Source organism: Xenopus laevis, chromosome 3S (genome assembly GCF_017654675.1).
Source record: "Xenopus laevis strain J_2021 chromosome 3S, Xenopus_laevis_v10.1, whole genome shotgun sequence".
NCBI lineage: Eukaryota > Metazoa > Chordata > Amphibia > Anura > Pipidae > Xenopus > Xenopus laevis.
This window is the reverse complement of record NC_054376.1, coordinates 117,257,643-117,270,043: the sequence shown is the minus strand read 5'-3', so window position 1 is coordinate 117,270,043 and position 12,401 is coordinate 117,257,643. Positions and strand designations below refer to the sequence as shown.

The 12,401-nt window shown below is 40.5% G+C and overlaps 1 protein-coding gene across 4 annotated transcripts in view; it reads left to right on the top strand.

The window, feature by feature from the left end:
- Nucleotides 1–12,401, top strand: part of pcdh1.S (protocadherin 1 S homeolog) — a 160,734-nt gene that overhangs the window by 11,132 nt on the left and 137,201 nt on the right. The window lies entirely within an intron of this gene.

Genomic DNA, 12,401 nt, shown 5'->3' with positions numbered 1-12,401 from the left:
AGAGCTTTCAAAATCTGTGATAATAATCCGCTGATACCTACACAGCAGGGTGGCCTCTTCTCCGGTTTTGTGAATATACAAGTGTAGCTAAGCTTTCTGGGGGTGATCATCTTTGCATAACGCTTATGTGATTTTCGGTGTCTTGCATTGAAGAGGAATGTGCATTATATAGAACGCTTTCCTTTGGTGAAGGTGAAGTGGTGACAAAGCTCTAGATTCCGTGACGCTGAAAAGATCTATATATAGAGAAAGAGGACAATACAGTATTTAAATTCCACTGTGACATTTATTCGGTATCCTTCTGATCTTGTCCATCAGAATTCCGTATTTGATCAGCACATTAGAATGACTTGTACGGATGGAACCCGGAAAGCGCTTCTTTCTCTGAAGCAGGCAGTGCAGCAGGGGGAGATGAACATCTATTATCGCTCCAATTGTTATGCAATTTTCATTGAAGCTTCTTCTTCAACCCCCTAGACGCTTAATGCTTCCTTGTCAGCGAGCGTGGGGTAAGATCTGTCATGGTCTGTGTAGTAGAGAGGCAGAAATCTTGCGCTGACCTATAAGTGGTTTGGCCCATTTGCCAACAATAATTAGAGTGGTTGTATAATTTATTTTTATAGTGTAATAAAGCTACGTTCTGTAAAGATAATAGCTGTTATTTAATCATTTGATAGCTGTAGATCCTCATCTATGACATTTTTTTTTAAGATATTCTATTATCTTGTCCAACCATGCCACGTTTCTAAAATTACCTTAACCCTATTATGTTGTGACTTTACCCGCTGTCTACAGGCTACACTAATGCAAACAATAGACTTCAGAGTAGATCCTTGGCTTCTGACAGACATTAAAGCTGGTCATACCTGGGACCAGCCACTCATTTGGTTGGTTCACCATATTCGTGAATTTTTGCCTAGTCCAAAAACCTACAGAAACTATTGGAGACCTGTACAGAGAGGGCAGCATCCATGAGCCATGCAGTTCTCAACCAAGAGCTTTTTCTGACCACCTGCTAAATCCATCACTCCAACCTGAAATTCATCATAGAGACTGTTGTGGCCTCTTACGTAGGTCAATTAGCGGCCAGTTTGGCCAGGAGCAACAGCAGCTCTGTATCTGGAATCTCTATCATATTAAGCCAGGAATGCTGCTTTTTGAGTAAGCAAATGGAGCAGGACAGTTGATCATTCTGAAACCTTATCTACAAGCCTGTTTACCTAGAGATACTGGCCGTATCTAACAAGGCATCCATCTTTGAATAATACGTCTGGAGATAAAAGAGCATGTCACAACAGGTGCAAAGTTTGCTCCAGGATTGTGATTCACAGAAACCAGACCGTTATTTGAAGAAGCAGATAACCTAATAAATAGAAGAAAAGTAAATATTGCTTGTTCTAGTAACTCCCTCCCATTAGCTCATATTGCCTAACCCGAAGGGCTTAACTGCACGGGAGACTTTGCTCTGCTTTTGTGGTTCAGGCTTTAAACGACCCACAAAATAGTTTCATGCAAAAACATTTTTATCTGTTTGAGAGTAAACATATGACTGGTTTCTGTTGCTTTCAAGACCTCATGCAAACTTGGAAACATATATGACCCACATGGAGACTTTGCAAAAGTTGCCTTGTGGAAGCTCCCACCTTTTTGCCATCAGCTAAATACAACAATACAATGTATTTATGACTCAGCAGACTTTTCCACATTATTGCTACATTGGGTTTACACCTCAACTGAATATGAAATCCACAGTCTGCTTCACTAATTAGCTATTCATTTAGATGCTTCATGCATCTAAGGGCAGAGAGACGCGCTCAGATTCAGGGAGATTTAGTCGCCCAGCGACAAATCTCCTCTTCTTCAGGTGACTAATTTCCCCGAACTGCCTTCCCACGGCTAGAATGTAAATCGCCGGCAGGATGGCGATTGGATTGCTTCATTTTCCGAAGTTATCTCACGAGGACACTCCGGGGGACTTTGGAAAATGAAGCGCTCTGAACTGCCATCCCCCCGGCAATTTACATTCTAGCCGACGGGAAGGGCAGTTTGGGTAGATTAGTCGCCCGAAGAAGAGGTGATCGCCGGGCGACTAAATCTCCCCGAATCTGAGCTTTTGTCTCTGCCCTAAATGAATTGCTAATTAACCATGCAGGCTGTGGATTCCTTATGTATACGTTTTTAAAGGGGTGAAGTGGAAACTCTATGGGCTGAACTCCAGGGTGTGGTGTGGTTTGTTCCGATGCGATGAGAGGAAGCGGATGCGACAAGACGGATGTGGCGAATATAATGTAAGTAATAGGAATGTAGGACCTGCATACGACACAACTGTCTGATACAAACGCCAAGCTTGTAGGTCCGACATTCCTATTACTTCCGTGATATTCGGCACATCCGTCTCGTCGCATCCACTTCCTCTCATCACGTCGGATCTGACAAAGGCACACCATGTGGTTCAGCCCTTTTGCTACAATCGCTGAGCTACTAAATTACATTTATTTCCCCATTTTTTTTGGCTTAAAACTAGCCAATGCTAGTTATGAAAGGTGTTGGTGGGGATTTGTTCTGGTCCTTTTTTTTTTATTTAATTTCTTTTTTTTTGTATTTATTTTTTTTGTAATACCTTTTAAGGGGAACTTAACATCTGCTGTTAAGGTCACATGATGGTTTCACAAGGGCTGTGTTGTCTGTGATTTGCTGCGCTCCTCTGAAGGTCAAATAATTAACCTCCAATACACAGGTGTAACTATGTTGTAGACATTTTTAGGAATTCGGTAGCATGTATCAGGTCTCAGAGAAGGTCATAGACTTTTTAAAGTTGATCCTTCATGGGGCAACAACTGCTAAATCTGCCTCCATTGGTGTCCTTATTCCCATATTTCATAGCCTGCAAAGCAAAGACGGTCACAAGCATTTTATTTGCAAACTTTTATCTGAAATGGAACTCGTCTGCTAACCAAACCCGTTGCTGGAACACATTTATAGTGCCTCCCTAGAATAAACTGGTGGTATTGTAGAACATCAAACCGCTAAATGGCTAAAATGTTGCTGAATTGTATGATATAGAGCGAGCCTTAAAGGGTCACATCGGTCATCCTGGCCTCTACCTGCTTCTCTAAGGGTCGGACTACACGGACGGTTTCCTGCGCGATCCGCAAAAACGCAGGCGTCAAATCAGTTGCAATGGAAATAAGGTAAGTGAATGCATTGTTGGAAGGTGTCGCAGCATTGATCTGACCCGAAACTGCAGATGATGCGTGGTGCGTCTGCTTCCCACAGTCGTGTTGCGACGGATCAATGCTGCGACACCATCCGACAATGCATTCACTTACCTTATTTCCGGCGCATCTGATTATGCGGAAAATGTCCGTGTAGTCCTACCCTTAGGGCTGGACTCCACAATCGTTTTTCGTCGGCTCGGCGCCCGCGGACAAAAAGCACGCGACAAGTCGGATGGAGTCGCACGCCTGAAGATCTAATTGGACTGAATGAAAAGTGGAGAGAGTTAACAACTACATGGTCCGACTGTCGGATGAAGATTCTGCTTTCCGCGTCCGACAGTCGTGTTGCGTCGGATTTAATGTAGTTTTTACCTGCAACACTTCATTCAGTCCAAATATATCTTCACACGTGCGACTCCATCCAACTTGTTTTATCGGCAGGCATCGATCCGGCGAAAAACGCTCGTGGAGTCCAGCCCTTACACTTCCCAACATATAACCGGTGACATTTGGTAAATCACTGCATAAATGTACCAACCATCTTTAAATTGGCTGTTCACAACCTATGCTTTGTCACCTTTGAAATCATATAGTAATTTATCTAGCCGCTGACATATTGTAACATTTAACCGTGCATGTCACTGCGCAAATCTCTGATTAAATAATGAAGCGCTGATGTTGTGCGTGTTGTCACTGATATAGTGCGGGAGGGAGGTGCAAAGATTACTCATTAAGCCTGTAAAGCAAAGCTAGTAAATAGAACATTTAGATTATTATTTGGAGCTGCCAAGAATGCTCATTAGTTTATACACAGTTAAATGAGCTGATCTGGTGACATGCTTTCACTTATTTTTGTCCCTCGTTATTTATTTTATTTTTTTCATTCTAAAATAAATGATTTGGTGCTGCTTTATGACTTATATTTTTTTCATTTTTAGACCTAAAATTGAAGCATGAGAAAGAAAGGAATGAATTGATTTGTGCTTTTTTTTTTTTTTCTTTTTTTTTGAGAGGGAAGCTCCAAAGGCCATGAGAAACCATTCACCCCTATCCTCCTACCAAATGGTATTTTACAATGTAATAACACGTGTCGGGTCCCCTGTTGGCTCAGGCATGGAGGCTCTACATTTTGCTACGTGTGCTTATATATAAGAAATGCTTCTGTAAATTCTGTTTCTCATCATCGATAGGCGCTACAACAAGTGTTCTGGGAAGTTCTAGGGTTTTTGGTTTGCTTAAATTTTCTTTTTTTTTTTTTCTCCCAGAGAAGATTGCTCCGTAACACATAACCGCCAATAAAGCAGTCGACCGACATGTTACCTCTTGAACGGTTGCCTTTGAATACTAGACCTGTTGCAAATCTTACACTATTACAACTCCCCCTCCATTGCTTATTAAATGTCTGCTTTGTAAAATATTGTTTTCAAATAGGATCTTCTACAGAATCTTCTGTTGGAGTTATTGCACACGGCAGGTTTTATTCGGCTCTATTTTCCAAACGCTTAAAGGTGTCCATAGATGTAGGGATGCGCTTGTTTGGCGATGTCTCCAAACAAGCAAATCTCTCGCCGATATGCCCACATTGAGGTGGACAATATTGGGCTGATCCGATCGCGGGCCCTAGAGCCCAACGATCGGAACATAATGCATCCAATACGGGCGGTCGGATTGCGGGACGGCATAAACGCACAGATGCTGCCGCAATCCGACGGGATTTTTCTAATGTTGTGCAGATCTCCTATGTAAAGTTGGTTAAATGTTCTAACTGTAAATTTACGAACTACACAAACATAAGAACTTCATTTGCTTGTATGGGATCCCTTATACAGGCACATTATGCAGAAAATTCAGAATTATGGGTAGTAGTGATATGTGGGCCGGCCCGATACCCGCTGCTTTACCCGTTGGTCGGACGGGTTCGGGCTGACCTTGCACCTCCAGTGGCGGGTGGGTCCAGGTTAAGCTCTTCTTCCTGCTGTCCCCGACTGCCACCTTACACTGCCGGCTTCCGACTTTCTCTTTTATAGACGTGAGTCCCTCCCATTTTGTGATGTCATCAGTAGGGCGGTCTATATAAGGAACCCGGAAGTCACGGACGCAATGAGGGCAGGTTAGGGTCGGATGGGGTTGAACCTGTGACCCGCACATCACTAATGGGTAGGCCATCTCCCAGAGAGTCCATTTTAAGCAAATAATTCTAATTTTTAAAAATGATTTCCTTTTTTCTCTAATTTATAAAACCGTGGGAACTAGGCTGAACGAATCCATATTGGAGATGAAACACTAAAATCATTAGCAGGATTAAGGTATGGAGATACAGGTATATGATCTGTTGTACCTAGAAACCCGTTATCAAGAAAGCTCCAAATTACAGAATGCCAGTCTCCCATAGACTTCCTTTTGTCCAAATAAGCCACATATTTAAATACTTTCTCTCTCTAGTAATAATATAGTACACTGACCTCCGCTCCGCTATGTGTGACCGCACGCAGGTTGATTGAATTCAGATCAATGGAGCAGGGGCACTGAGCAGATCTGCTTAAAGGAACAATAACACCAAAAACTGAAAGTGTCTTAAAGGAATGACAATATAAAGTGCTGTTGCCCTGCACTAGTAAAACTGGTGTTTTTAGCTTCAGAAACACTACTATAGTTTATATAAACAAGCTGCTGTGTAGCCATGGGGGCAGCCATTCAAGCACAGGATACACAGTAGATAACAGATAAGTACTACTATAGTTTATATAAACAAGCTGCTGTGTAGCCATGGGGGCAGCCATTCAAGCACAGGATACACAGTAGATAACAGATAAGTACTACTATAGTTTATATAAACAAGCTGCTGTGTAGCCATGGAGGCAGCCATTCAAGCACAGGATATGCAGTAGATAACAGATAAGTACTACTATAGTTTATATAAACAAGCTGCTGTGTAGCCATGGAGGCAGCCATTCAAGCACAGGATATGCAGTAGATAACAGATAAGTACTACTATAGTTTATATAAACAAACTGCTGTGTAGCCATGGAGGCAGCCATTCAAGCACAGGATACACAGTAGATAACAGATAAGTACTACTATAGTTTATATAAACAAGCTGCTGTGTAGCCATGGGGGCAGCCATTCAAGCACAGGATACACAGTAGATAACAGATAAGTACTACTATAGTTTATATAAACAAGCTGCTGTGTAGCCATGGAGGCAGCCATTCAAGCACAGGATATGCAGTAGATAACAGATAAGTACTACTATAGTTTATATAAACAAGCTGCTGTGTAGCCATGGAGGCAGCCATTCAAGCACAGGATACACAGTAGATAACAGATAAGTACTACTATAGTTTATATAAACAAGCTGCTGTGTAGCCATGGAGGCAGCCATTCAAGCACAGGATATGCAGTAGATAACAGATAAGTACTACTATAGTTTATATAAACAAGCTGCTGTGTAGCCATGGAGGCAGCCATTCAAGCACAGGATACACAGTAGATAACAGATAAGTTCTACTATAGTTTATATAAACAAGTTGCTGTGTAGCCATGGAGGCAGCCATTCAAGCACAGGATATGCAGTAGATAACAGATACAAATCCCATTGTAAGGAATAGAGTTTCTGTTATCTGCTGTGTATCCTTTGGCTTTTCTCCTTTTTCAGCTTTGAATGGCTGCCCCCATGGCTACACAGTAACTTTTTTTTATATAAACTATTGTATAGTTTTTTAAGCAATCACACCAGTTTTAACAGTGCAGCACAACAGTAACATTATATTTGCATTACTTTAAAAGACTTTATTTTTTGGTGTTGCTGTTCCTTTAAATCTGTAGAAGGATTGTTTCAGCACTCTTGTCTGCAGCAGCGGCTGCTTCTCAAAGGTCACAATTGTCGAGAGGATGACATTTTTTAGAAAAAAACACCAGTGTAGGTCTCTGTTTTTACCCCTCCTAAGAATAAGTTAAACTCTCCTTTGTACAGGTATGAGATCCGTTATCCGCAAAACCGTTATCCAGAGAGCTCCGAATTACAGAAAGGCGGTCTCCCATAGACTCCATTAAAATCAATTAATCCAAATTTTTAAAAAATGTCCCTTTTTTCTCTGTAATAATAAAACCATACCTTGTACTTGATCCCAACTAAGATATAATTAATACTTACTGGAAGCAAAACCTATTGGGTTTATTTAATGTTTATATGATTTTTTAGTAGATTTAAGGCATGTATGATCTAAATTATGGAAAGATCCATTAGCCGGAAAACCCCGAGCATTCTGGATAACCGGTCCCATACCTGTATTAGAAACATTCTTGGATCCATCAACAACTGTAATGTGGGGCCTTCTGATCTAATTCATCATAATCATCATGACTTGAGTGTTCAGTGGTGACACAAAGCGGCAACCAATCAGAGAGACCGGAATTTGCCACTCCGTGATCTCCACTGGCCCTGCACAAGTCTCTTATTCTTCCTTTGTTTGCTGGGGAGGGAAGATTGTTCAGTTTTATCCCTGCTTGGTTGTGCCGAGTGCAGTTTTTCCTGACAATGGGGAAGAAAGGAGAATAATCACACCCAAAACCAGCATTCCTTTATATTAATCCGAGCGTTTCAGGTTGGAATGACTAGGTAATTCAATGATACCTCTAAAGGTAACATTTAAAATAAAAAAAGGACCTGTTCTAGTAGTAGGCTTTATGATAGTCTTTCTTTGCTTGGCACACGTGTATATATATATTCTTTTCTCTGCTTGATCTATACAAGCCTAAGTGAACTACCCCAGGGAGGCTTCCTGAGATATTATTGGCAGTTTTCTATTTAAAGAAATGGCTCTTCTATGACAGGTTCCTTATATCCTGGTCTCGTGCTGTGCTTATCTTCTTGTTCCCTTTCAGATGTGTTGTGCGATATAAAAAGCGACGAACAATTCAGACCATTTTTTTCACGTGACATTTCCATAACGATTCGTCAGGAGGAGCCGCAGAGAGATTGGGTTGCCCTGTCATTTGCTGTTATTATTTTAATGGGTTTCTTTATTGATGAAATCATGCATGATCCTACACTGGTATATAGAGATGGTGTTTACCGTTCATACTTGCGAAATGGTAGTCCGAGAAGCAGGCAGTAGGGTTTGCGGAGTAATGGAGGCGAGGAACTGAGTTATGGAGGTTTCAGTCTGATGTAACTGGGGTCATAGTTGATTAAATGGGGCTTGGTAAGGAATAGTTCGTAGCAGGGACGACTCACTTGATTTTTTCTGTAGCCTGTACATACTGGTTGTAAAGCTTTGCCACCATAAACTTTACTATACTTATGTCTATTTGTGTCATTCCATCAATTAGCTTCTGTTGGCTTTGAACTTGCTGTGCCACGTTTTGCTGGAAAATACCCAGCATGGTACAGATCAGTAAGAACCTGGAAATGAAGAATCTCCGGAGTTTGGCAGTTACGTTCTTACAGGGACTGTTCACCTTTGAATTAACTTTTAGTATGATATAGCGCAGGGGTGCCCAAAAGGTAGACCTTTAGTTGGTGATCAGTAGATCTCAAGACTCTTGTCAACAAACAAGCATGTCGAAATCACCCTCCTGTTTTATGATTCAGATATTTTTATGCTAAGGTTACCTAAGAAATAGTTGTTTGTTATACATAGCAATATAAATTTCCTTGGCGTCGGAATTGTTGCCGGCGTCAATTTTGACACCCGCAAATTGATGCCGGCATCAAAATTTGCGCTTTGTGAATTTTATATTTTTTTGGGACAAATTCGCCCATCACTGCTCAATATATATGCTGATTTCCTTCTCTTTCTGTGTAGTTAATTAATGGAAAAAGATTTCTTGATATGGTTTTATGTTTCCTGTAAGCAGAGGACCGTATATTGATAGGGTATAGCTTATTTTGTTCAGTGAACCTTCCTTTTAAATATAACTATAGATAGGTTTGCCTTTCCTGCAATTAATTACCACCTGCCTATATCACTTATCTATCTTCCTTTTTAAAGGAATTGTTGAGTACATACATAAAAACTGGGTAAACAGGCTATGCAAAATAAAAAATATTTCTAATATAGTTAGGCAAAAATTTAATTTATAAAGGCTGGAGTGACTGGATGTGTAACATAATAGCCAGAACACTACTGCTTTTCAGCTCTCTTGGTTTCCATTGATTGATTACCAGTCAGTATCCAATCAGTGACGTGAGGAGGGGTCACATGGATCATATGTTGCTTTTGAATCGAACCAACATGCTGTGGATCAATTACAAACTCATTGAATAGTTATGTCCCATGTGCCCCCCATCAAGTCGCTGACTAACTTGGAGTTAGAGAGCTGAAAAGTAGTGTTGTTAGACATCCAGTCACACTAGCCTAGTTTGGGCTAACTATATTAGAAACATTTTTTATTTTCCACAAGCTATCTATGTACACAGTTTTTATTTTTATGCTGAACTGTTCCTTTGAATTGGCACGAAACTTAAAGGGATACTGTCATGGGAAAAAATTTTTTTCAAAATGAATCAGTTAATAGTGCTGCTCCAGCAGAATTCTGCACTGAAATTTCTCAAAAGAGCAAACAGATTTTATTATATTCAATTTTGAAATCTCACATGGGGGTAGACATTTTGTCAATTTCCCAGCTGCCCCAAGTCATGTGACTTGTGCTCTGATAAACTTCAATCACTCTTTACTGCTGTACTGCACATTGGAGTGATATCACCAACCTCACTTCCCCCCCCTCCCAGCAGCCAAACAAAAGAATAATGGGAATGTAACCAGATAACAGCTCCCTAACACAAGATAACAGCTGCCTGGTAGATCTAAGAACAACACTCAATAGTAAAAACCCATGTCCCACTGAGACACATTCAGTTACATTGAGAAGGAAAACAGTAGCCTGCCAGAAAGCATTTCTCTCCTAAAGTGCAGGCACAAGTCACATGACCAGGGGCAGCTGGGAAATTGACAAAATGTCTAACCCCATGTCAGATTTCAAAATTGAATAAAAAAAAATCTGTTTGCTCTTTTGAGAAATGGATTTCAGTGCAGAATTCTGCTGGAGCAGCACTATTAACTGATGCGTTTTGAAAAAAAAATTTTTTCCCATGACAGTATCCCTTTAATTTGTAGTAGCCAGGCAAGAAAAATCAGGTGGCAAGTTTAGCTGTATGGAGACTTCACCATCATTATACAAAGAGCAATCATGGGGCAAAAGGACCAAAGTGCTTGAAGACGTATTCTTATTTTTTTTTCTGTGCTTATGAGGTGGGTGTGCGTAGCAATAAATGGGTTCTGCACGACTAATATTTGCTTCTCAAAATAAAAAGCCAAAATGTGATGGAGTGTTCAGGAGAAAAACATCCTTAACAAAAATGAGTCCAAAATGGAATCTGGTAGATTACCTTCAGCTAGTAGGCATAACACCATGACCCGGTTTGTGATGTAGTAGCTGATGGCAATGCAAATCCATCATGAGCAGTGGCAGCAGAGTTTGGATAAGTGAACTTTGGTTGCACAGCAGGAGCGATGCATCAGCAGGTCAGGCATGCAGAAGACAATGGCTGAGACATACAACCACTTAATCAAATGCACCATCAACTGTTCCACCTCCTGGCAGGCAGCTTGATATGCAGTGACATAGTTAAATACCAGATTCTAAACTTCGCTGTTTCTCCCTCTTATGTTGTAGTTTACAGGGTTTGAGCAGTCCCCTAATACCAGGCCTCTTCAGCCTTCACTAATTTGGAATTACAAGGGTCCCCTTGTTACTGTTTCTTACAAAAGTCCCTACACACAGTGCTTGGTCATCTGTAATACATCACTTTGTTTTTTCATGCATCACTGTAACTTGTTTATTATGTCACCTAATGGACCCTCTTGTAAAATGAAGATGTATAATTTCCCTGGAAGTCCAATAACTTCCATGAACTTGCCTTTATGGAGTCATGTTACTCCTTGGGGAATATTTTACAACAGGAAGTCTATTATTTCCCTAGCAACAGTGCATTTTTGATGCTCGCTAGAACATCCTGGCTTCTTTTTTTTGTATGAAGACATGTTTATTTATTTTATTTATTTATTTTGTTCCTTTTCCCACGGAATTGTCAAGGCACGCTTGCATTCAGAACACGTTGGTGTGCAACTGCAGGGGAATTCTCCTCCATGTCTAAGGTGACAGGTTCTCAGAAACAGCAGGGAAAGCGAAGTGAAACCACGGCTTCATTAAATCACAGAACATTCCATTGTGAAAGGCACTTTTTTTTAATATTTTTTCCTAAGGCACGTTGCCTCTGAACCTGTGGGAAAATTATACACTGGATTCTGTGTTTTTTTTTGGTTTGTGCCTTTGAAATTGTGACAATAGAATCCATTTATAAAGGAGATGTAAACACACAAAAAAAATATCAAAGGCAAATGTATTTTTAAAGGGATACTGTCATGGGAAAACATGTTTTTTTTCAAAACGCATCAGTTAATAGTGCTACTCCAGCAGAATTCTGCACTGAAATCCATTTCTCAAAAGAGCAAACAGATTTTTTTTTATATTCAATTTTGAAATCTGACATGGGGCTAGACATTTTGTCAATTTCCCAGCTGCCCCTGGTCATGTGACTTGTGCCTGCACTTTAGGAGAGAAATGCTTTCTGGCAGGCTGCTGTTTTTCCTTCTCAATGTAACTGTGTCTCAGTGGGACATGGATTTTACTATTGAGTGTTGTTCTTAGATCTACCAGGCAGCTGTTATCTTGTGTTAGGGAGCTGTTATCTGGTTACCTTCCCATTGTTCTTTTGTTTGGCTGCTGGAGGGAAAAAGGGAGGGGTATGATATCACTCCAACTTGCAGTAAAGAGTGATTGAAGTTTAGCAGAGCACAAGTCACATGACTTGGGGCAGCTGGGAAATTGACAATATGTCTAGCCCCATGTCAGATTTCAAAATTGAATATAAAAAAATCTGTTTGCTCTTTTGAGAAATGGATTTCAGTGCAGAATTCTGCTGGAGCAGCACTATTAACTGATTCATTTTGAAAAAAATTTTTTTTCCCATGACAGTATCCCTTTATGCTTTCCAATATATCTACATTGATTTTAAAGTTCTTTGCAAATATGAAGCACAATATGGCTGTCTCTGGCTGCTTGACTTATAATAGGTTGCTTCTGCTACTTTCAAAAGTCACATCCAGTAAGCCGTAGAAT